The sequence below is a fragment of the Euprymna scolopes genome, chromosome 9, assembly GCF_053919585.1.
Source record: "Euprymna scolopes isolate OS-2025 chromosome 9, ASM5391958v1, whole genome shotgun sequence".
Classification (NCBI taxonomy): Eukaryota; Metazoa; Mollusca; class Cephalopoda; order Sepiida; family Sepiolidae; genus Euprymna; species Euprymna scolopes.
Window position 1 is genome coordinate 66535959 of NC_136490.1, and position 26946 is coordinate 66562904.

The following is a 26946-nucleotide window of genomic DNA, read 5'->3' on the forward strand; positions in this document are numbered from 1 at the left end:
GGAATTATTCTCTATTACATTAGATGAAGTTAGGACTTAATTTAAGTAATATACTTAATAATACTATTACTATAAGCTTGCTTGTATTGAAAATGCTTCCTTCCTTTCTAGCCAATCAAACCATCGAATATAGTTAGTCTTACTTTCAATTACATTTGAACTTAAAATACAGTGGCATTACATACGTCGCTAGGACTATTACTGAATAGATATTCAATGATTTGAGCTTGACCAAACTGACTGCATTTAATTATTAATTCCGACGCGATATTTACTAATAGTTTTTCTCATTACGGTACAAGCACCCCTGATGGATTGATATGTATATCCAATACGTACTTTGCTTCCAAGACGACTGGCTATGTCTGATTTGCATGTTAAATTCAAAGGATTTTTTTCTTCTCTTCTCTAACTAAACTTTACTTGGCACTCAAAACTCTAATAATTAATCCTACTGTATTCTGTAAGTTTAATCCTCTCCTGAAAACTAACAATCTGCTCTACTCCCCAAGCTGCCACTAACACTCATACAATACACCCGGCTTAGATGGGGGTCTTAAGCTTGAAGCCCTTAACCTTCGCATGCTTACAGATTGGAAGTCATGATCACTAAACATCTGTACATTTATACCCCTTTGGTATGCATTAGTTTATTCTTATCCAGGTAGATACTCACTAACAACAGTCTATACTTAGATCTACAACTATCTACATTACATAGCAATAGCTGCCCACTTCCTTTGCTTTAAATACAAAAACTAAACCTATACTCTATAATGCAAAATACACCTTCCTGATTTTTAAACGAAGGCTGAAGATATCTTCATTAGAAATGGTAACCTACTTAATACCTACAATCTCCATATATTCGCATCTACTGGAAATGTACCCATATATCTATTTATTGTACTATGCATACTATATATGACATATCATATACTTTACTCCTAATTATACCTGTATTGTAATGTACTTCATATAAAAAAATGACGTAACTTGTATCTATTTAATATACAACTTAACCCTCCTGCCATCTAACATATCCAGAGCTTGTACAATTTTTTTTCTAGTTAATTCGTAATATCATGGAATTCTGCAACGCATTATCCTATTCCTAAGCCAACATAAAAATAAGAGAAGGAAACTTTTTTTTAACCTAAAGGAAAACACAAACCATGTTAACTCCTTCCAACAGACCTGTTTGCAAATATAGCTGCTTCCAATGCATGAACTCTTACTCAGCCCCTCCTCCAGTTACAATGAAATAGCAATGCCACGTAATCACTTTGAGGAGTATATTTTTTCAGTTGATATATAACCTTTATAAACTAACCCGTTAACATTAACCACCAACGCGGCGGCGCAGAACTACCTGGATTAGGACCCAGGCGCGGTGAAAACCCTCTCGGTGCTGATGGACCCGTTGACTTTCCCAGGTCATCTCTCTAGGAGAAAGAAAACTCTGAAGCTAAACCTAAATAGAAGGAAGCCCTCTCTAGTCTTGAATGAGAACCTTCCTAGAGCTGGTGACTAAAACAAATTACCGGTCTGCAAACCTAAACTGCTTAAGGAGTAAATAGGCACTGTCGATTGCCCGGCTTCCATACAACTTATTTGCCTATTAGATAGGCGTAGAGGTCGAATCACAGGGAGTCGACAGACTTTCAGTGGTCGATCTTGTTTCCTGACTAGGGTAATGAACGCCGTTTTCCCCACTCCCGACATTTCCCATCATTTAAACTGGGCACTTGACAGTGCTTGAATGCCATAATGCCAGTACAGGTAGATTGGGTTGACCATCGTCTGGTGGGTTGAGGGTACCGGATAGACAGTTCCTGGCTGCTGTCCCCGACTGGTAGTACAGGTGCCCTAAACTATTTAGTAGCGCTTAGAGCGGCTGCTCCATCAACAGTTGTATAATATCGAGTTGTTTGTTGTGCCATGTCGCGCATGGAAAGAAACCCTGCACTCATCACCGGTGGGCTATTCCGAGGCCAAAATCCTAGTAGATGACAGGACAACTGATGGTTTGCTTCTGTTGCATGTCTGGAATTCTGCATAACCACTTGTTCAGCAGTCCTTACATAAACTGAAACTTTTAAAAAATTGACAGTACAATACAATTTTTTTGGCTAAAACCAGGCTCAAAGTCAAAACAAAACCAACCTGCCTTCTCCCTTGAGACTTGCATTTACGAACATCCGTGGGCTTAGAACTAATATAAATGATGTCGAAGCATTTCTCCTAAGAAACACCCTGGATATCTAAGCACTAAGGGAGACTAACCTACACTCATCCACCCCCTCTAACTTCTTTAACATGCCTGGTTATCTCCCACTCTGCCGTAAGGACTCTGACAGACATATGCACGGGTTTGGAACATATATTCGGGAGACCCTTCCCTTGACTAGAGAAACTGAACTAGAATCGGTCGATCAAGCCTTTATGTGCTTTAGACTTAACAGGCAACACAACATTTGCTACTTTTATTTTTCTACCGCTCTCCCTCGACCCAGAACTGTATCCTAATAAACAAAGTCTCTGACAGCATAGATACAGCACTTTCCCAGCACTAGCGCATAAGTGCATGTATTTGGTGACTTCAATATCCACCACAGCAACTGGCTTGGATTTTCTACTCTCACAGACGCAGCTGGTATGACAACATATAACTGTATAGTTCATTCCCTATCACAGATGGTTACGTTTCCAACCCGTTTCCTAGACAAGCAAGAACAACACGCATCACTTCTAGATCTGTTTCTGACCACAGTTCCCGATGACTGTGTAACTAATGCCCACAGCCGACTTGGGAACGCCGATCCTGCAGTGGTAATAATTGAAATAGCCCTACACTTTAGAACCTAAACTGAGGAGCCACTGCTCAAAACAACGAGATATCATAAAAAAGCTTACTGGAAAGCCATCAGGGATCTCATCAGGGACGACCCATGGCAAAATATATTTTCACTTGCTGCTGAACAGTGCGCAAATTAGACCACTGAATGGTTCAAAACAGCAATTGAACACATGTTCCCACACAGAAATTTTATAGCAAGCCCCACTCTTCCCAATGGTTTACCTTTACTTGTACAGCCGCCATCGCGCAAAGGCAGCATGCGTACAGTAGATTTAACCGACATAAGTCCAATTCAAACAAGCAGAAGTATATAGAAGCCAGAAGTAACTGTAAGAAAGAAATAGAGACAGCTAAGAGAGAATTTACTGAAACCACAAAAAAAAAAAAACGCATCGAAACACAGAAATTCAGAACCCGCGACTTCTGGAAAATCTACAACAGTGTAGTAAATAATGGACAATCAACAATCCCCACACTATCCAACAATCAAGAGGTTGTTTGCTCTTTAACTGAGAAAGCTAACATGTTTGCCAGTCGGTTTGCCTCCAACTCCACACGGGACCCTACCAACCACCCCTTCCATGACTTTCCTTTGCGGACAGACGCCACACTAGACGATCTGAAAATCACCCTTTCTCAGGTGCATGCTATCATAAGAAATCTTTACACTGCAAAAGTATGTGGACCTGATTTCATCCCGGCTGTGCTATTAAAAAAATGCTTTGCCGAAGTAGCTCCAGTTCTCTCCACACATTCAGCTATATATATATATATATATATATATATATATATATATATATATATATATATATATATATATATATATATAGTCCTATTTGTAGTACTCCGAATTTTACTGGGTTTATATGATTCAGTAATCGTTCATTTACTAATAAATTTTCAGCCAAAAAGAGATGACTTCAACTATAAGCTACAAAATCAACGTTCATATGTTGAGCATTCATATGTTGTTTTAAATAAAACTAATATATCAAAGAATGGGTTCACACACACACACACACACACACACACACACACACACACACATATATATATATATATATATATATATATATATATATATATATATATATATGGTTTACACCTTTTTCGCTAAAACCAGTGAGACATGGAAAAGAAAAATTAAAAGTTTTTTTAAGTATATAAATACAATATTTATACCAAACTCCCATGGAGTTAATGAAAGCAATATAAATATCCACCTCCAAATTGTATGAGCAAATCTGAAGCGAATGTCTTTGATAGCAGTGTTTTAAAGTGATCCAAACTGCATTTTGAGTAACCCACATCACAAGGTAATTGTCCGAATAGGCATTTTCCTGGCGCAATTATATATATATATATATTCGCAAAAACTTTCATAATAAAAATACATTTTTAATGATGAGAAAAACCTTTCTAAGTAAAAAAGTAAAAAAAAAAAAAACATTAACTGGTTAAGAGGTGTAAAACGTATATATATATATATATATATATATATATATATATATATGTGTGTGTGTGTGTGTGTGTGCGTGTGTGTGCACGTGCGTGCGTGTTTGTTTGTTCGAATATATATATACTTATATATATGATATATATATATATATATATATATATATATAATTTAGTGTCCGACTGTTATTTCTATAATGTTTAATATTGTATAATGAGTATCGAATTTTCCAAATGACATTCATACGAGTAATAGAAGATCGATTTATTATTGTGCATCTTTCAATAAAAGTGTTAGCGTTCTTGTTATAAGCTACGCATATACATATTAGCAACGGACACCGACAACATGTGATTGCGAAATAAATAAAAAATACTATTATTTTTGGGATGTCCTTAGCCTATCAGTGACTGGTTATATTGAGCTTTATTTTTCTTCTTTTTTAATAGAAAAAACGTTTAATGTTTAACTTCAATGTAAGTCGAAACAGAGTGACTAACTTTATATTCATAGAATAAATTTTAGTAAATGCATGAGTGTAATTAATCATTTCCAGCGCCAATTTACGCCGATATTCATGCTTGTTTTCAAACTCACAGCCATCTTCATGCGCATTTGTCGTTAAAGAAATCCATAATTTCGATGCATTCATAGAATCGACATCTCATCACCTGCGGAGAGAAATGGTGGGCATAGCATTTCATATCGACAACGGACATCAATATTTTATTTATTAATGTATGTTTTTGTAAAAGATAAGATGTTAGTGTTAGATAGATCATAGTATTTCTCTATGTTATTGATTCCATGTATCGAATGCTTCAACCCGTCATTTTTCCAACACTTTACAATTACTTTTTTTCTTGTTGGAGTCGATTAAGAATTTCAAAATTCTTCTGCATTTGATGAAATTCTTTGTTGCTTTGTTTTTGCTATTTCGAATCAAATACAGTTGTGAATTCAGTCCATGTGTAAAACACTTTTGTCGGATGTGTATTTATATTAATCACTTATCGTATGTCTGTGTACATGTTCTACCGTAACTTGTATGTTATTATTGTTTTTTTATTATATGAGTCAGTTTGGCAATGAGGTGAAAAATCTATAAATATACAAGTGAAAATGTGTGTATGTATGTATGTTCACTTTTTGTGTATGGCTGTAAAAGGCTTTTTTTCCGAGAAGCGATCGCTCTGCTCACAACTTCTTAAAACGTTTTATATCACGCCTAAATCATAAAATCTACGAGTTAACAACGGAGGTCGCCTGCCTATTTAATTTGCTCGACTTTGAAAAGATAAATATTCAACATTTTTCGCTCGCCGCATTTGGATTAGGATTTTTCGTATAATAAAAGCGACACTAATTCTGGCCGTATTTTTCCGATCGCGATCGCCGGAATTGTCCGAAAGCAATTAGATTTGATCAATGTGGAGTTTATCCTTATATCTGACAATTGATATTCAGTTTGTAAAATCCACGTTTTATTAGAAGCTGGTTTCCTCCCAGGATTAAAAAAGCGTTCCCACAGTAAATAAAATACTACTCCGCAGTCAAAGCTGACCTCAATTCTAAAGAACTAAATAAATTCAAACGTGTTTCCGTTAGTGTTTAATGGTAGCAAAGTGATTACCGTCGCACTTTTTTTTTTCACACTTTAATCATCAACTTTGCCTTAAGTTTCGGGTTCGATACTTCATACTTACCTACCAAATTTATTTTCATTTTAAACCCCAGCCGACAAAACCAGCCGGTGGTTTTGATTTACCCCAAATCACACACGCCTCCAAACACCCACGCAACGCTGGGTACTCTCCGCTAGTACACTATAAAGAACAAAATCGAAGTTTCATAAAATAAAATTTCACGGAAAGAAATGCAGAGATATTTTATTAAAAAAATCTAATATTGAAAAATTGATGTTATTATTAATACTCATATTGTGCTTTATCTATCGCATGTGAGAGAGTAAATAAGTTGGCAATGTCATCGTATCAGCACTTGTCGCAGATGGCGAGTATTTTTTATTAGACTATCTTGCTGTAGTGACAGTAGTGTTAATAATCATGAGACCTAACGAAAAAAGGGAATAATTAGCTGTATATAATAATAATATATATATATATATATATATATATAATATAGAATCAGTACCAAATATGACATAATTTTCTTATATATATATATATATATATATATATATATATAATTATTTGTTTACTATAATAATTAAATACCTACATACACTAGTGTTTCATCCTTTCGGGATTCTTTAGTGCAGGGTGTCACGATTACTACCAGTCGAACGATTCGAACCCCGCGACACGAGACATCTCTGGCTCGATTAGCGGAGGCCGTATCCATTCAGCTACTATTAACCGTATGAAAAAGCGTTGAATTTTAAACATTTTAATTTAAATGTTCATTACGTCAGACAGACAGTGATCAAATCGTTATACGATGATCTACGCATAAGAGCTAAATTGACCGACTTTTAATTCAACGGAAAGTGCTCAACGATAAGAAACGAATTTCTTAAAGGGGCTGTCATAATTATTTTTTTACTATAATAATTAAATACCTACATATATATATATATAGACCTGTGTCTGTATCGTAATCTAAACAGTAAGAGTATGTGATGAATATTGTATGTATCTACTATATCTATATGTATTTATCCATCTATGTGTTTCTCATTTTCATTTACTCTCCAAGTCTCTCCCCCCTCTCTCTCTTTCTCTCTCTCCTTGTATATATTTATATATATATATATACCCACACATGCACACACACATACACACACACTCACACACAGACACAGATACACACACATTATATATATATATATATATATATATATATATATATATATATATATATATGATATACTAACCTAATCTTTATATGCCAATTGTAATAGCTTAACTTTAATTCATATATATAAAACTTTTTCCATTATTTTTTTTCCCAATTCGAAAAATTTTACCTCTGTATGCAACTAATAATGTTTAAGCCCAATGGATGTCATGTCAGAGCATGTATAGAATAAAATTACTTCCAACTGAGAAGACTTGATTTTAGAAGTTTAGAAATTTTAAAATTACTATAATCACTGACAGAACGTTAATAAAGACGTTGTTAAACTTAAATGATAGAGAAATAGTTGATTGTCTTATTCAGATCCAGATGTTTAGATTTCTTTCACGTAAAGTTGAATACTAAAATAAGATATGTTCTTAATCCGCTTGTACCAGCGTTCCACCGATCGTCTTCGGTTTCAAGTTGTCATTACACATAAATATACCAGATGAAGAGAAATGCATTCACAGACTCATTATATGCCTTAGCGATGGTAATATCTTTTATATATATATACTAGCAGGGCTATCCGGCGTTGCTCGGGACCGTATAAACAATGAAAAAACAAAAGCAGATATTGAATATATGTTTTATTCTTAGGGGAGAGGAATCTTTCATCTTTTATATATATATATATTTATCGAACTGTTTCTTCCAGGAAAGTCACATCTGTTTCTGGTGAGTTATTTGGTGGATTTCGCTGTCTAACGAAACACGTGTAAGTTGTCCTACATCAACGTACGAATAAAATACTGTGTATGCCAATTAAATTAACCCTTTGACTTTGGAATGATAACTAAGGTTGTATATATATATATATATATATATATATATATATATATATATATATATATATATATATATATATATATCATGCGAGGTGGACGAGAGGTAAGAGTTTAGTCTCCTTACCGTGGGGTAGAGTAGGCTTCAAAATATGTCCCAGCGGATAGGTATATTATAATAAAAAACAATATATATATATATATATATATATATATATATATATATATATATATATATATATATATATATACATTGTTTTTACGATCTTTAAATATAATTATCCACTGGCACATGTTTCGTCGTCTACGGCTCATCAGAGCTGCTGAATCTAGCGAAACTGGAAGTCGGGACCCCACAGTAAGTAACTCTTACCGCTCGTCTATCCAGCACGACTGCTTGAATATATCGCGATTTCTTAGATTTTATTTGTTTTGGTTTTTGCGAGACGTTTTTAATTAATTCAATTTTTTTCCGAAAGTACATATTTATCTAAATGCGAGTTGGGAATAATTTTCCCTTTAACAAATTTAGTACTTCCATATAGAGATCGGCACATATATTGTTTTGCTTTTAAATATCGCGATAGACTCCTTACCGTGGCGTCCTGATTTCTAGTCTCGCTATATTTAACCTCTCTGATGAGTCCTAGACGACGAAACACACACACATACCCACACACACACATATATATATATATATATATATATATATATATATATATATATATATATATATATATATATATATGTGTGTGTGTTATGAGAATAATGGGAATAGTATTCTGACAAAATACAGACATAAAAAGGAACAAACCCCAGTTATGTGTCTATCAACGTTCCGTCTTTATCACGGGACTTTCTCTGGAGCGAGGTAAGGGGTTGGAAGTCTCGAATTAAAGCCGAAACGTTGATGAACACATTATTCAATTTTAATTGCTCTCTGTCTTTATATATATATGTATATATATATATATATATATATATATATATATATATACATGCATATATATATATATACGTGCTTACATACTTTTTTATGTAGATATACAAATATATATATAATCAAAATCTGAAAACGAAATAGTATATAGGAAACACATCGCTGACTTGCCTCTGTCGTTTTCACATTGTTTCATTTTTAGTTTATTCGCTTTGTTGGACGGATATAAAATGAAAACTTCTATCCTACCATCCGTCTCTTAATCTATCTGTATGATTATTTATCAGCATATCTCTCTGACTCTCTCGCTCTTCTGTTTATCCTATATAGTGTTTGCGTGTAAATGTCTATTTCTATCGCTTAGACAGATATAAAATAAGAACAATAAGAACCGTACATGATTTAAGATGTCACCAAAATGATCGCTCAGTAATTCGATCCACTCTTCTTTACAAAAAAGATCAGGCTAAATCTTCCGTGTGTCTAAACTGCCATGTCGTCTATCTTTTTCGTTTTTTAATCGAGCAGAAATACATGTGATCATCAAATGCTTACGGTCAGTCGTTGGTCTCTCTCCCAATCCCTTTCCTCGTTCTACCTTTTCTTTCTCTTACTCTCTGTCTTTCAAACTGTGGTCAGTTATTCACTGACATGATAGTTTTGCTCATCTTGAATATCGTGCACGTACCAGACATTTAAGAATGAGTGGGCTAGAGATAATAGTATGGAAGTCCATTGGGGCAATATTGTTTGCATTTGTAAGAAGTAATGTCATGTCTTCCTCGATTGATATAATTTTGTTTGTTTTCTGATTTATTTTTCCTTGAAATGTATAACAGTATATTCTGCATACACGCACATCTAAGTATGATTAGCACATGCTAGCGGCAATTTACCTTGCTAGCCATGTATGTTTTCAAAATTACAGCCAGAAAGTTTAAATAATATTCTATAAAGTAACCTCGTTGCACGCTGAATACAAAATGTTGCCATTGCCCAAGTATAATATTCATTTTTAAAAGTTTCGTGCACAGATGTTGAAAATTTACCTAAATACAATTATAGAATCACCGTAATTGAATTAATTTATTTATTTAAAAGTTATTTTATTTATTTTATTTTTGTCATTATTTTTATTTTTATCAATGAATTAAATATCCTTAAATGCAAAGGTTTACAGTGTTCAGGTCTGCTTGTTACAGAGGATATGAGACCGTGCAAAACTTAATATATTTTAACGTAACTTAAGGATAAAGCTTTCGAATATGGCTGTAGGAACGCTCTCTTCATCTAGCCGATTTGATATATGGAGATTGTTGTTTGTGAATTAAAAACTGGTTTCGTCGTGTTTAGCTGTAACAACGGTTCATTGTCGAGAATCGAAAAGCCAATGTACGGCCAGATTCTACTATCCAGCTCATAATAAAATGCTAACAATTTCCCAATATCATTTCATGCAAATACGTTCCTATTAAATAGTTTACCAATAAACGCTATGCCACCTATTATTTTCTAAACACTTCATTATGAGTAGTATTGATTTTAGTAGTGATAGTTGTAGCATTTCTAATTGAATTACGAAAAATATCGGTAAACTTACCAGGTACACTCGATGATGAAGAGTAATAATGAGTAAAACACTGATATCGGCAGTGGGTCAAAAATTGATTATGAAGACGGCTAAAAAAGAACTTAAGTTGGACTTGCTAACGACAATGTTATAGTCAGCTGAAAACTAGGCTCCCTGATGATATGTCTTATATGCTGACAGTTCGAGAACAGAAGTTTCGCACATAAAATTTTAGTTTAGCTTAGTTACAGAAAAACTAAGGAAAATTCTTAGCAGTGGTTGTAGCTAGTCGAGCGTTAGCTGTGAATGTTTCTTCTACGTCTATGTTTATGTTAAAGTGTGACTTTGAGGATTCACGTGAGTGTATATTTTTCTTTATCTCTTTTATCTAAGTTAAAATAGCATTAACGTTAACAGAAGCAAACTACGAGCGCAAATAAAACAAGTTATTTGCACATTGCTCTAAAGTGCACTCTTGCTTTAATCTTTTTCACAATTTTTTTTAAAACATGTCGACTACTGTGTCACCTGACCACTAGCAGCTAATGTAATTGTTTGTTCAGTTTTAAAACTTGTTATTTTAAGTTGATAAAATGGACCCTCCACTTGCAAAATGCACTAGGAAGAACAACGTGCCTGTGGTCCGATTTTTATGGTTAGAAGGTTCACCGGGGTAGCAATTCATAAAAGACTCTTAGCACAATAGGGAGACAATGCACTATCGAAAAGAACGGTATATAATTAAAAAGTTAACACTGTGCAGACCAGTGCAGAAGGAGCAGGACTTCCACCAGTGCAACCTCCAACAGTGCAAGCTCAATAAATGTTATTGCCAAACGGACGTATTATCATTGATGAGATAGCAGATTTGGCTCTGCTGAAGAAATAGTTCATGCAACCTTTAGGTACAATAAAGTGTCTTCAAGGTGGGTGCGCAAACAACTAACAGATGAGCACAAGCCTAGATGTGTGAAGATCTGCCAAACTTTACTTAACCGCTACAACAATGAAGCTGAAAATTTTTTGTGTCGAATGGTAACTGGGGACGAATCATGTGTTCATTACTGCATGGTATCGTGTTGTTCGTGTTGATCAAATGGCAATTATCGTGTGGCTCAAGAGGCAGAGTTTGGAGTGATAACATCCGTCCTCGCTTGTAAAGAAACAAAAATCAAGAGTAAACATTCTGCTGAAAATATTATGCTAACCATTTTTGGGGATTCTGAATAACGTATTTTGGAATATTGCCAAGAAAAGCAAAGTACAATCAACAATGCAAGTGATTTGCTAGACAAGAGCCTGAAGCCTGTAATTCACACCAAACACCGAGAATTACTGTCAAAGGTTTTGTGGCACCATGACAATGCATACCCACATGTTTCCAAAGCAACCATTTTAAACCATTAACAAACTGGGTTTGGAGGTGTAGGAGTATCTGTACACACCCAGATCTTGTTTCTTCCGACTATTGTCTCTTTGCATCACACAAACATGCATTGTGGGTTTTAAATTTTCTTCTGATCAAGCAGTGCAAAAAGTGGTGCACGAATGGGGGTTTAACTCCAAAGACTTTCTTTTTCACATGCCATTCATAAGTTTGTTGAGCGCGCATCGAAATGGGTGAAAATTATGTAGAAAATGATAATTTATTTTCGTGTGTTTTTTATATAAACAAAAAAAAATAAAATGAATTAAAAAAAATGAAAAAGTACGACATTTTTTTTATTTGCCCTCGTACATTTGTATGTTTCGAAATATTTTAGATAATGATTGTTTGTCTTATTCGAACTATTTGAACTGCGTGTCTCTATTTGTATGCTTTTCCCACAAGATTATAAAATCATCCTTAATGGCCCCTAGCGTAATGGATAAATTTTTAAGTAAGAGTGTCATAAGCACGTTAATAAAGACGTTGTTAAACTTAATTGATAGAGAAATAGTTGATTGTCTTATTCAGATTCAGATGTTTAGATTTATTTCACGTAAAGTTGAATACTAAAATAAGATATGTTCTTAATCCGCTTGTACCAGCGTTCCACCGATCGTCCTCGGTTTCAAGTTGTCATTACACATAAATATACCAGATGAAGAGAAATGCATTCACAGACTCATTATATGCCTTAGCGATGGTAATATCTGTTAGAAAAAGCTATACTTCCAAAATGGCTCAATTATAAGGAAGATGGTCAAGAATAATCGCAAATCACAACATTTCTAAGTATGGGAAGCAAACAAGATCAATAAACCTCGTTACTTGCTAGAAGGAACGAAAACTTACTTTTTAATAAGTATACGTCGTCATAACTATCTTAAATATGCTTAATCCTAGTAAAGGAAAATATGACATTGTTTAAAATGAATATCAATAAATTACAGATAGATAGTGGTTATCCATGCTTACACAATTATCAGAGTCCAACCATCCATAGCTATGAGCCACTGGATAGGCATATGCAATCCACAACTTTATAGATGATTTTATAGCGAGGAGTTCTTTTATTTCGTGGTGAGATTGCTGACCCCACTCCCAAACTAGCAGAAGGTACATACAGCGCCTTGTCTTCCCAAATGTTAACTCATATGATGCTGGCCAGGCTGCCTGTAATCTGGCGAGAACCGATGTGTAAACGTGATTATGCCGTACGTTATCATCAGACTGGGAGAACATAATACTATTCTGTCTATGCATTTGAAACCAATCACCAAATGAACTCTGACTCTGCAGGTCGGTATATAACACCTACTTCTCATGGAATACTCACGGGATAAAAGGTAGAATTTTCTACTGTCGAGTGAAGCAGATAAATACGGAGACCGTTTCAAAAATATTCAATAGCAGACGCCGGAACATTGCATTACGCTTAGTTCTGCAGTTTATTATAACTTTACGAAGAGGCCCAATCTGAGATGAAGGTAGGTATGACAACATTTTTCCAAAAGTGAATATTAATAATATTTATCTATTATTATTCTCATTATTATTGTTGCTTTTTATTATTATTATTATTATTATTATTATTATTATTATTATTATTATTATTATTATTATTGCTAGATGTATGATTGTAGATGGAGGGGCTGCTCCTGTTTATATTTGATTAGTAACTATATCAGATGGACGATGGGAAGAAGGATAACTTGAAGACGTAATATTAGTGTCTGTTAAAATCCCTTTACGAATTAAACCCCAAACTAACTGTAATTCTAATCACAAACATCTTTGCCTACTCAATAATGATTGCATCCATAAAGATGTTATATATCCATGCACAATTACTGAGCTCCCACGCAATCCTCCCATAACAGACACTAATATTTCGTCTTCAAGTTATCCTTCTTCCCATCCTCCATCTGATATAGTTACTAATCCAATATACCACTCGAGCAGCCCCTCCATCTACAATCATACAACTAGCAATAATAATAATAATAATAATAATAATAATAATAATAATAATAATAATAATAATAATAATAATAATAATAATGTTGCTCCTAACAGCCATCCCATCAAAAACAACACTCATTATCCTCTCCAAAACAGCCGTCGTACTAAAATTGTCCCACCCGTTGTTGAACACAATGAACAAAATTCAAACTATTTAATAATACAAATCAGCAAATTAATATTAATATCAGACCTCGAGCTTTTAATAAAGTACATAATATATCGGCGCTACTTCATCATTAATTAAGAACATAATATCAAACAACATTTCTTCTTTTAACAACCATAATTCTAATAATAACCAAGGAACTTCTCTAACCACTTTAATTAAAAAACTTAACTCTAATAATGCCCCCTTCTCAATCAAATGGACTATCATAAAAATGTTAAGTCTTAATCTCCAGGTTCTAAGTCATGACGCCTCTGCACAACCGAAGCTATGACTATAATTACTTCCCCTCAAAGTAACTATAACTATAATTACTTCCCCTCGAAGTAACTGTAGTAAATTCTAAAAACGAATTGATCTCTTTCTGTAAACATAAGTCAAAATTTAATTATGGTAATTTTGAAATTGCATTACTATTAGTTTAACCTTTCAGATATATATAATTTTCCTTTAACATTATCGTTTTTTCTACACACATTTTTAATACTGTATGACTTAATAATCCTTTATTTTAATCCTATATTTCTTCTTTGCTTGTCCGCTTTTTAATCTGCAATTTTCGTTTTAGTCTTAAAATATTCCTATCTATCAATTATATAAATTTACTTACACATTCATATCCTGTATGTATATTCACTTATATTTTACTATATGCATTTACTTACATCCTTACTTGCTTTATCCGGAATTTGCATATGCCGGCCATCCTCTCCTTTTAAAAATTTTATTTTATTTTATATTTTATATTTATTTTTTTTATTTTGTTATTTTTATTTTTTAGTTATTTATTCATTCCATGTAGTGTCTTTTAATAACTTTTGCTTACATTTTCTTAAGTAATAACCTGTGTATTTCAGTTGACCTCTTTTCCCCTATATTATTCGCGCCTTTTAACGTTATCCTGTCTGCGTCATTTTGACATTTGCTTTTCTAATTTATATTTAATTCTATCACCATTTAATCTTTTTTCTCTCTCTTCTTTACTGATTTTTAAAAATTGCACTTTGTTCTCGGCAGCCGGAATATCTTATTTTTCTATAAATATTATTGGAATTTTTCCCCATTTTCCTTGTATATAGTTATAGTTGTGAATTATTCGACGGATTTCGGCATTTTGGATTATTTTGGACCATCTTCCAATTACGCGACTTCCCTGGATTTTACTTGTGTGAATGGAAAATAAAATACACTTTCTTGGACTTACATTTTTGGAGTTTACCGTTATTGGTTACTTTACCTTTCACCTGACTTTCCATTAACGTGAAATCACTTTTTTCTTAACCATATTCCCTCTGCTTCACTTTTGTTACCAAGTAAGATCTTTGACTTACTTGCACTTTCATAAAATACTTTTGTATGCAAAATCCGATCTCGCATTTTGCTAATTTCCTACCCCCTGACGAGGAGGAAAGTATTTCGTCGAAACTTATATATATATATATATATATATATATATATATATATATATATATATATATATATATATATAATTATCCACAAACAGTCACGCTGTATCATAGAGATCAGCTTTAACGAACATCTCTAGTGCTTTTATCGGAGATTGTAATTTAACAAATATTTTTAACAGTTGAACTTCTTAGACATACCTCAAGTAAGCGTATGCTACGTAAGAAATTGAACTTTCATGTACTATCAGTTGTCTTAAGTGCTTTAGTCTTTTTCTAATAAGCTTCTATTATTTTTTGCAGTAAGGAAACGGTTTTTCTCGTGACAATATATACATATATATATTTCTGTTTTATATATATATATATATATATATATATATATATATATATATATATATATAACACAACAATATATATATATACATATATGGTTATCCACATACAGTACTGTTTCGCTATTTCAAAGCTCATGAGTGTGACTATATATATAAATATATATATATATATATATATATATATATATATATATATACTTACACATGTTTCTGTTACCGAATCGTATTAACGATCCAGTAACTTCGTCAGACTTGAAGAGAAGTGGTTATTATGGTTTGGAAAGACATCGTCTTCTACTAATATCGTCTTTCCAAACCATAATAACCATTTTTGTTCAAGTCTGACGAAGTTACCGGATCCTTAATACGATTAAGTTACAGAAACATGTGTAACTAAACAAATAAAACGGTAATAAAATAAAAAAATATGTATTTGCTCTGCAATAGTATTGAGCACCTTCTTCAAGTGTTTACTATTTACCAGTTTTGCTTATATATATATATATATGTGTGTGTGTGTGTGTGTGTGTGTGTGTGTGTGGGTGTGTGTGGGTGTGTGTGTGTATTAATTTCTATTGAATGTTTATGACAGAGAAGCCCTTACGGAAACTTTACATGAAACACAAAAAATATGTGCCTATATCTTTTTATATCTTCCTTCATGACACAGGATGTTTAAGGTTTTTAAAGAGTTAAAAGATTCGGGCGGAACTATCGTACTTTTAAGCTGGTTATATGAGCCCTGGTTTCTCTGAGGAGGTCCGTATCAAACGAGGGTACCGGGGAAAGGTCGAGCACGCTTTAGGCTGAGTGCGAACGAGGCAGGAGAGGGCAAAGAGAGAACGGGAACATAAAAGAAGTAGAAAACTCACAAGTAGAGGCGGTGCCGACTTGTTGAGTTTCTAAGTTTATGAGTTGTTAAGTTTTGCGGCCGAGGCCTCTTGCTGTTGGTGGGAGGAGAGGATGTATGCACCCCACGTTCAGGTGCTTGTCAAGATCTTTAGATGTAGGAGGGTTGCAGAGTCCTGTCTGAGATGGGATTTATTTTCATTTATTTATTTTGTGCTAGGGAGGGTAAGTAAAGGCACATAAAGGGTGGATTGAAATAATGTGCTGTATATAAATAGAGTAACAAAAAAATCAGACAAAATACTAGTTGACATAATTGAGTTTGCTGTTTCAGGGGTTAGAACTATAATCTTCAATGAATACATTTACTAAATGTCTTTATTTAGCTCCATAAAAACAAATCTGTCATTCATGAAAAGAAAAAGTGGTTTGGGCGATTAGACTAATGAATAGCGCTGCAGGATATTATCTGATACAAGCAAGAACTGTGTTCCGACGTTGTCAGAGCGAGTTTTGCAAAATAACACCCAGAACAAGATTGATCGGAAAGTAGCCGATATTCTTTTATCACCTAAAATGGAATTATAAAAGACCGTAATTGCACGGAAAGTTACAAACTGCCTTGTTTGTTCGTATGTGTCTGTATGTATATATGTATGCTGGAGGCCTCTATTGTATTTACTACATAATAAAATTATGAAATACCTGCCTATTACTCTTTTAATATATATATATATATATATATATATATATATATATATATATATATATATATATATACTGTAATTTACTAAACCACACAATAGCCAACATGAGATACATCCTCATAATCCTCATAGCATCACATTTTATTACACAACATCAGAGACGAAGATATAAAATCTAATTCTAAAACGCAACACACACACATCAGGCCTTGACAAAAATCTGGGACTACTCTTTGACTTCAATGTCTATAATAACAAAAATTTACCATCCACATTTTCCTTGGGACTGAAATGCACGGTTGGTGGAGTAAACGTTTTATTTTATTTTTCCTTTCATGTTACTCTTTCCGAAACCGCTACACTTTCACTAAATTTTATCCTTCTGTATATTCTCGTAAATATTCGCCTATGTATATGTATGTGCACGCGTATTATGTACGAATATATTTAAGTGTATGTGTACATGTAGATGAATGTGTATGTACACATCTGTATATATATATATATATATATATATGTGTATATGTATGTGCGTGTATATATGTGTATGTTTTTTCAAAACACATTTTCTTTAAGTGTTAATTTTCTTCATATTACCGTATATGTATATATACGTATTTCCCGTACACCATCACTCCTTTTCCGTCCCTCTTTCTTTCCCTGGCTCTCCCTTCACTCGCTTATCTAGGCTTGTCTATATATGTATAGCTGTCTCTACATGTAAGTATATGCGCAACCATTTATGCATTTGCATATGTGTATTTGTTAGTAAATATATATATATATATATATATATATATATATATATATGTGTGTATGCATGTGTTTACGTGTGTATATATATATATATTTGTACATGTAAGTATTTTTTGTATACGCATGTGTATATATTGCTCCTCACACAATCACTCTTGCGACTCCCTCTGTCATACATGTCTGAATAATGAGAAAATTAATTTTTTTAACAAAAAACTTTAAAATAACATTTTTTTAGATTAAATTTTTTTAAACTTCTTTCAGAATAGAAAATCTTTACAATTTAATAAGGAACACATTGCATATAGTTTCCATGAAAAATATTCAGTAGATAACGAGAAAAATAGAGATGAAAATTTCCAAAGGCCTGTATAACTGGTTACTGTCAATAGTAGTACTCGCCAGCGAAAGTCTTTGTTATTGTTATCCTATTATTATTATTATTATTATTATTATTATTATTATTATTATTATTATTATTTAAGACATTTTGTGTCATGTCCTTTCGCGCGATGAATAAAATAAATAACAAAGAACGTTTCGTTTTTGTCTTAAAACATTTGAATTTGGAAACCAAGTGTTCGTTCTTTCTCTGACGAAAAAATAGCTGTTGAGTTACAAATAAATTCGAAGCGTCACTCCTCATAATGTCCTATATCGTTTGAATGCTTGTTCTCTCTGGAATAAATACTATCGTTGGAATTCAAAATATTGGACAGTTAAAGGCGCGTTTCTTCATGTTTATTTACAGTTTAACTTTAAGTTTTCTTTTATATGTGTACATGTACTGTGTGCATGTGTGTATGTGCACAATTGTATGTATATGTCTACATGATTAACTGGGCACCTTATAATTGGCTATATTTCCTCCTCCTTCCTCTTTCTTTCTTCTTTTCTCTGTGTACGCTCATCATTTCACTACACTGATGAAAACAGAAGGATCGAGCGAAAGTATGTACTTGTAAAAAAAGTTTTTTTTTTAATTTTTGTCATAATATTATCTTGTATTTCTGCACGTCACTATTAGAAAACGAATAAAGAAAAGTTCTTAGCTTTTACACATCTTTTATGCATTTTCACATACGCACACACACACACACACACACACACACACACACACACACACACACACACATATATATATATATATATATATATATATATCTTGAGATATAGTGCATATTTACGCACTAAGCGTGTTTGCAAATTCAGTAACCCGCAATTATCCTTCAAGAATTTATACAGCATATCATTTTCAATTAATTCTATAGAGCTAGATGTTTATAAGCCAATTAATTCTATAGAGCTAGATGTTTATAAGCCAAACTATATATTTATAAAAGTGAACGTTTAAACGTAGTCGTAAAATAACGACCAAAAAGAGAGTAGTTAGTGTAACACAAAGCAACACAATAATAAGTAATAATTATTCGAATAATTTAAGTGTAACACAAAGCCACATTAAATCGAAATAAAATATAGAATAGTTTATTATGTAAAAAAACTCAAAGGTGCACAAATCATTATAAGCTAACAATACATTTACTTTTACAAAAGTGTACTTAGTTTTCAATTCTCTTTAAATATAACTTGGGAATTTTATATGTTGAGGTATACTGTGCATCCATCAATGTTGCGCGGGAATATAAGGAGCAAACGTCGCAACTTAGTTGAATGTGAATTTATATTGTTTATGGATTCGTGGATGGAAGCACAGAAAAGGAGATAAGATTATAAAAGCCGAACGATAAAATATATTTGAAGATATAGAAAACAAATTTATGAATGTGAGTGCAAATAAGAAGTTATACGTGCGTACGTATTTTACCGAGGAGAATATTTATTTTATAGGGGGAGTGTCCTGTTGAATAGTGCGTATGAAGCTGTACGCGTATGCACAACAGATAGAAAGAAAGTCGAATAGAGGATTAATTTTTTCTTTTGATGCGAAGAATACAGTCTTGCACATTAACGGAATTTAAGATTCCGTTAAAAGATTGTCGATGAGAAATACGATTTTTGGGATCGGATGTCCTCGAATAATTGATCAACGTTGGAGATTTCATTTGGAAAGTATTAAACGATAGGAAAACAGGGGCATACACACACATGTATATATATACAGAGAAAGAGAAAGATATATATATATATATATATATATATAGAGAGAGAGAGAGAGAGTGAGAGAGAGAGAAAGAAAGATAAAGAGAGAGAGAGAGAGAGAGAGAGAATTTGGTAATTCCCGTTTGCAGAATTTAAGAGCGGCAACAATAATTATTTCATTGTAAAAAATGGCATGGTTCCTGGATTAGGTAAGTTGTTTGTTTAAGAGTATTGAACCTCTAACATCTTCGATCAAATTTGGAGCGCATACCATCCAATATCTATCCTTTTGTGTTAATATAAATTAGACTTGCATAATCTTGAATTTAAAAACATGCAGAATTGCTCAGTGAGAAATAATTTCGCATTTTCGCAATTGCTTTGTTTAATAATGCAACCGATTTATATTTCGTATATCTACCGGTTGTTGTGTACCGATCCATATTCACAATAACTGTTTTATATTCTTTTTTATGTCGACGTCGTAAGTTTAATATTCGGTCTACTATACGTCTCCGCAGATATGCCGTGAGACAAGGAGATGAAGTAAATATATTTACAACAGAATAATTTGATCATAATTTAAGTATAACGACAAAATGAACACTATAAACAACGGCACATAAAATCACAAAACTAAACGTTACGAATAACAATTTAAGAAGTGTAAAAATCACTTTATGCATAAGTGGGGCGTGCGAGAATTTATTGAAAGATATCTTTTGTGAGGTCATTCGGATGCTTGAGAAAATGTCATCCATTTTCCCCAGTTTGTTTTAATTCGCACAATTAATTAGAATACACTGTCTATTAGAAATACTATCCTCATTTACTTTTAAGTAAAAATGAGTAATACTTATTCGAATAATTTTGTCTCATGCCGGTTGTTCTGATCTTATTTTCACAACGTTTCGGTCGATGTAATCTTCCGCATTCTTTACGTGTATTAATGTTGAACTCAAGAATGTTCAAAGAAGTATGAACCGAGCCCTTCATTTCATCCACGGGACAATATAGTCTAGTTCATTTCGCAATAACTTAGAAGAAATCGCAAGTAATATGTAATTGTATTTTAATGTTGTCCGCACTGAGTATAACACCTTCAATTCCAAGAAAAGTGCAACTGACGACTGGAATTAGCCAAGTTCGTTATTTATGGACAATTCTAGCATGAATTTTAGATTCACATTCTTTCTACGTACCACTCTGTCATTTTTTATTACAACAAACTATATATTATCTTGGTGCAAAATTTATGCCGTTTTTGACGTTAAACTATATATATATATATATATATATATATATATATATATATATATAAAGTAAGAGAGTGAAATTATTTGTTTTTTGTGATACGTTTTGAATGAATTCAATTGTTTACAAAAGCGCATTTTTACCTAAATGTGAGTTAGGAATAATGTTACCATTATCCAGCTTGGTAACCCCATGCAGGGAGCGGTATATATATATATATATATATATATATATATATATATATATATATATATATATATATATATATATATATATATATATATTGTTTTTAAAAAAGAATTATCCATTGATACGTGCTTCCTCGTCTACGACTGATCAGAGTGGTTGAATCTAGCGAGATTTGAAATCGGGACCCCATGGTAAGAAGCCTAAAGTTTTACCACTTCTCTATCTCACACGACTGTTCGGATATATCGCGATTTGCATAGAGGTTATTTGCTCTTTTTTTTTGCGATACGTTTTGGATGAATTCTGTTATTGATGAAAGTGCATTTTTACCTAAATGCGAGTTGGGAATAATTTTCCCTTTATAATTTCTTTTTATATATTACATTGGCAAGAAGATTAAATAAAAAAAATCCTGCTTAAAATTCCATGAAGATTCCCTTATCCGACAGAAATATATTTACGAATTAACAAGATTCATCTGCGGAAGGTCGGAAGTTACATCGAACGGAAACATTATGAAAAAAAACAAACAAACTGAAGATCAAAACACTAGTCTGCAGAATTAAAATAATACGAATGTTTACGTGGATCTCGGATTAATTCAAAAATTAATATTACTTAAATAAAAAGTATACTATAGTAATATTTTTATTATGTTAGCACAGCCTCGCTAATATGATCTCCGTATTGATCTCAGCTATTATTGAACGTTTTTAAAAATATTCGTACATAATTCAATTGCATAAAATACTATAAAACACAAGTTTCGAAGATTTAGCGCTCATTTTTTTTTAGTTCCAATGTATTTATTTTATATATATATATATATATATATATATATATATATATATATATATATATATATATATATATATTACTTTCGATATCAAGTCGGTTTAAGTATTTGCATTTCCTTAATAAATAGCTAAATACAATTTTCGCATACGATTTAAATTTTTATGAAAATTTCCAGGGTTCAATACTTAGAATAGATTATTTTAGAGCCATTAAACTCTTTCCTGTTGCGTCTGGACATTTATCAACAACCTGTAAAATCATGTTAACTATTTTATTTGGATTTAACGTTGAAACATATTTTTCTTACGTCACATCTGAAATAACGAGTAGTACTTCAGCCAATCTATATATTTATAAAAGTGAACGTGTCTGTGTGTGTATATGTGTGTGTGTGTGTCTGTGTATCTGTGTACATTATCCTACGCACCAACTCTGTCAATTTTAAGTCTACAGAATCGAAATTTGATATACATGGTACTGAGATTTGGGATAATCTATGTGATCGGTTTCGGCCAGAAATTTGGCTTTTAATGGGTCGAAGTTCAACGATATTGCCTTTGAGAACTCTACCAAACTCCTCCGACAATTTTGGGTCTAAAAACTTTTGAAATTTAAGATAATGGTTCCTTGGACATGGATCTAACTTAATAACTTGATTTGAGTCCAAAACAATAAATTTTAAGAGGCCATAATAGGGGTTCAAATTTAAAAAAATGACAACTTTTTTTGCTCAGCATACACCTCCAAACACCCGGGCAACACCGGGCACCTATGCTAGTATATATATATATATATATATATATATATATATATATATATATATATAATGTGTGTATGTGTATCAAATGTCTCTGTGTCTATTTTTCCATCAGTTTCCCGGCAATATAAACTACTGAATGGATTTTACCGCATGTATTATCGACCTTTGACATCCTTGAATGTCAGGAAAAAAATAAAATATAAGTTACAAGAAGCCATTACTTTTCGAAGTGAGCCTCACAAAAAGACGTTTTATAAAATAAATACATAGCGAGACAAAACATATAGACACGAATTTTATCGGCATCGATGTCGGTATTAATAAAATGACTTGAGATTTGATTAAACGCCAAATCGTATAATAGAATCAATGTAGATTGACATTTAGAATGTGAAGTATACATACATATAAACATATACAAGAATGACAATTGAGAGCGTATGAGTAAACGTCTTCAGAAAATGTCATTTATTTTTTGTATTTTATGTTTCATGTTTTCATGCCATCTGTTAGAATTGCAATTTTTAATGTGACGTTTTATGTCTAAATTATTAAAGTTTAATAATGCTTCTGTCTTTTTTTTGTCAGGAAAAGACAGAAGTTGGGAGTTATCCCTTATTGATAGAAGGCCAGGCACTACACGTTCCACCTAACCGCAAAGGTCCAATAAAACTATATAGCAGAATGTATGATTATATATATATATATATATATATATATATATATATATATATATATATATATATATATATATATATATATATATTAGTGATGGGTCGGTTCCAATATATTTCCCGATTCCGATAGAATTATCGATATAATACTAAACACCGAATCCGATATAATTACGTATTGCGATTACGATCTTTTATAAAGTCCTTAATATTTTACTGTAAAAATGTTATTTTGTCCCGATTACTATGAGAAAACATCTTAAACGAGCATTTTTTATTGAGCACTTTTAATACCCTCGTTGAATTCATTAGTTATCTATTTTGAATACTTTTAATCTGATATATATATATATATATATATATATATATATATATATATATATATACTTACATACATATACATATATATTTATGTATGTGTATGTGTATCTGTGTTTAAGTATATATATATATATATATATATATATATATATACATATATATATATAGTTAGTTAGTTAGTTAGTTAGTAAATTAGTTATAAAATATATATAGCGATTAAGCTACACTGAATATTCCGCGTTTCATCCGCTCTAAGATTCTTCCGGCTTAAAGATTACGCATATATTTATATTTTCGTATATAAATTTTATGTGAGTAAATTAAGTAGTTATATATATATATATATATATATATATATATATATATATATATATATACATACATACATATATATATATATATATATATATATATATATGCATGTATTTACACAAATATGTATACGCCTGAAGAATCCTAGAGTGGATTAAACGCGGAATATTCAGTGTAGCTTAATCGGCATATATATTTTATAATTTACTAACTAGCTCTACCTACATATTGAGAACTTTTGAAGAAAATACTTAAAGTTTACGCAGAAATATATATTTTCGTATATTAATTTAATGTGAGTAAATGAAGTAGTATATATATATATATATATATATATATATATATATATATATATATATATATATATATATATATATATATTTATATTCGATGGAATATCTCGAGCGGGTTGAAGATTAATAATTATAAAACGGCTTAATTTATTATTTTGCACTGATATTATACCGATATTAGAAGTAGGGTAAATTCTATTTTCTATTTCGTTTTTTTCCAGTTATGGATAAATATTTACATATATTTATGTATATACACAAACTCTCACACACACGTACTCATATATATATATATATATATATATATATATATATATATATATATATATATATATATATATGCAAGCCCTTTTAAGAAATCGTTTCTTATCGTTGAATACTTTCACTTGAGTTAAGTCGGTCAATTTAGCTCTTATGCATAGATCATCTTATAACGATCACATCACTGTGTGAGTTACGTAAAGATCATATAAAATTAAAATGTTTAAATTATGTTATTTCACCCGGTTAATGGTAGCCGAATGGAAACGGTCTTTGCTACCAGAGATTGCTCGTGTTGCCGTGTTCGAATCTGTCGATTGGTGTTAACCGTGACATGCTGCACTGAAGATTCCCTAAAGGATGGAACACTAGTGCCTGCAGGCATTAAATAATAATAGTAATAATAATAATAATAATAATAATAATAATAATAATAATAATAATAATATATATATATATAAGCATGCAAACAAACTTTTGTATGCATATTAACGAAACATTAGGTCTCTGTATGATTATACACATTCGTTCAAAGTCTGACTGCTTCGCTGCATTATATCTTTTCTCTTTAGCTTGACATATATATACTTCAACCTCAGATTTGATATTAGCATGCGTCTAACGCTTTCTATTGTCAGCACATATTACTACAGTGTGAAAATCTAAATTCATCTTTATTATATTTAGCATAGCAATATACAGATATCTTTCTCCTAAATACATCATCATTTTGATAAAAACAAATGCCTTGCATTCGTTATTATCAGTATTCCTTTAATGTAATGTTGCTCGATTCGGGAATGCATTCTATTAACTGAAAAAAAAAAGAATATTTTAAGTACTCTAATCTTATAAAAAATACCCTTTTTATTTCCTATTTTTATTGGCGTTTAAGTAGAATTGTTTGGGATTTAGAAAGTATCTAATTTTGTTTGGCTTGGAATGCGATTTCATCGCCTGCTTCGTTTCGTCCATCTTCACATAAATTTCCTCATCGAGTGCATTGTGTTTACACAGCTTTGAGACGACCGGGTCAACAAGAACGTCAGACGGCGACAACACACACCCAGATCTGTACCCTTAAAGCTAAGCTACTAAACAGACTTGCTATCGCTTAGCAAGGAGCTAAGGAAACACGCAATTAAACACAATTAAAAGAGTAAACATTATATTATAGAATTTTGATACAAATCGGACCGACCCTCTACTGATATATGATTCTGATTAGTCTTAGAAGGCTGTCATTCTCTCTAGGTAGGGGTTACTTTGTTATTAACCTATTTAAGCACTCCTACAAAAATATGCTGACCGGGTTGCGCAAGCATTTTTTCTAAGCCATAGTGTGCAATTTTTTTCTAAATCATAGTGTGTAAACCACAACAAACCTTGTGTCTCGTCGACAGGACAATACAGAAAAAAATAAACATTATTTATTTTTTGTCCGACTATGAGCGAAGTTATTTCTTATAAGTTTAAAACATTCGATTTTAAGAATACCAAATGGTGTAAATATAAAATTTGCAATACATGATATTGAATATTTCGCTTTCTTGTCTTTGTGTTTAGTTGTTTGAATAGGGTTAAAATGCTGAAGTGACTCAGTGGTCGATTTTTAAACCACTGGTCTTGCTGATATTCATTAACAACCCATCTTATAATATCGTGTCCGAGTTGAGTATATTTGCGAATGATATAACGCTCTATATCATTTACGAGGTAAGAGCGGATGTACATAAATCTAAGTCAGTGACAGAATCGTTAGAAACTGATCTCTACACCGTATTGGAATGGAGGCGCAAATGGATAGTAACATTAAATGCTAGTAGTGTCAAGCT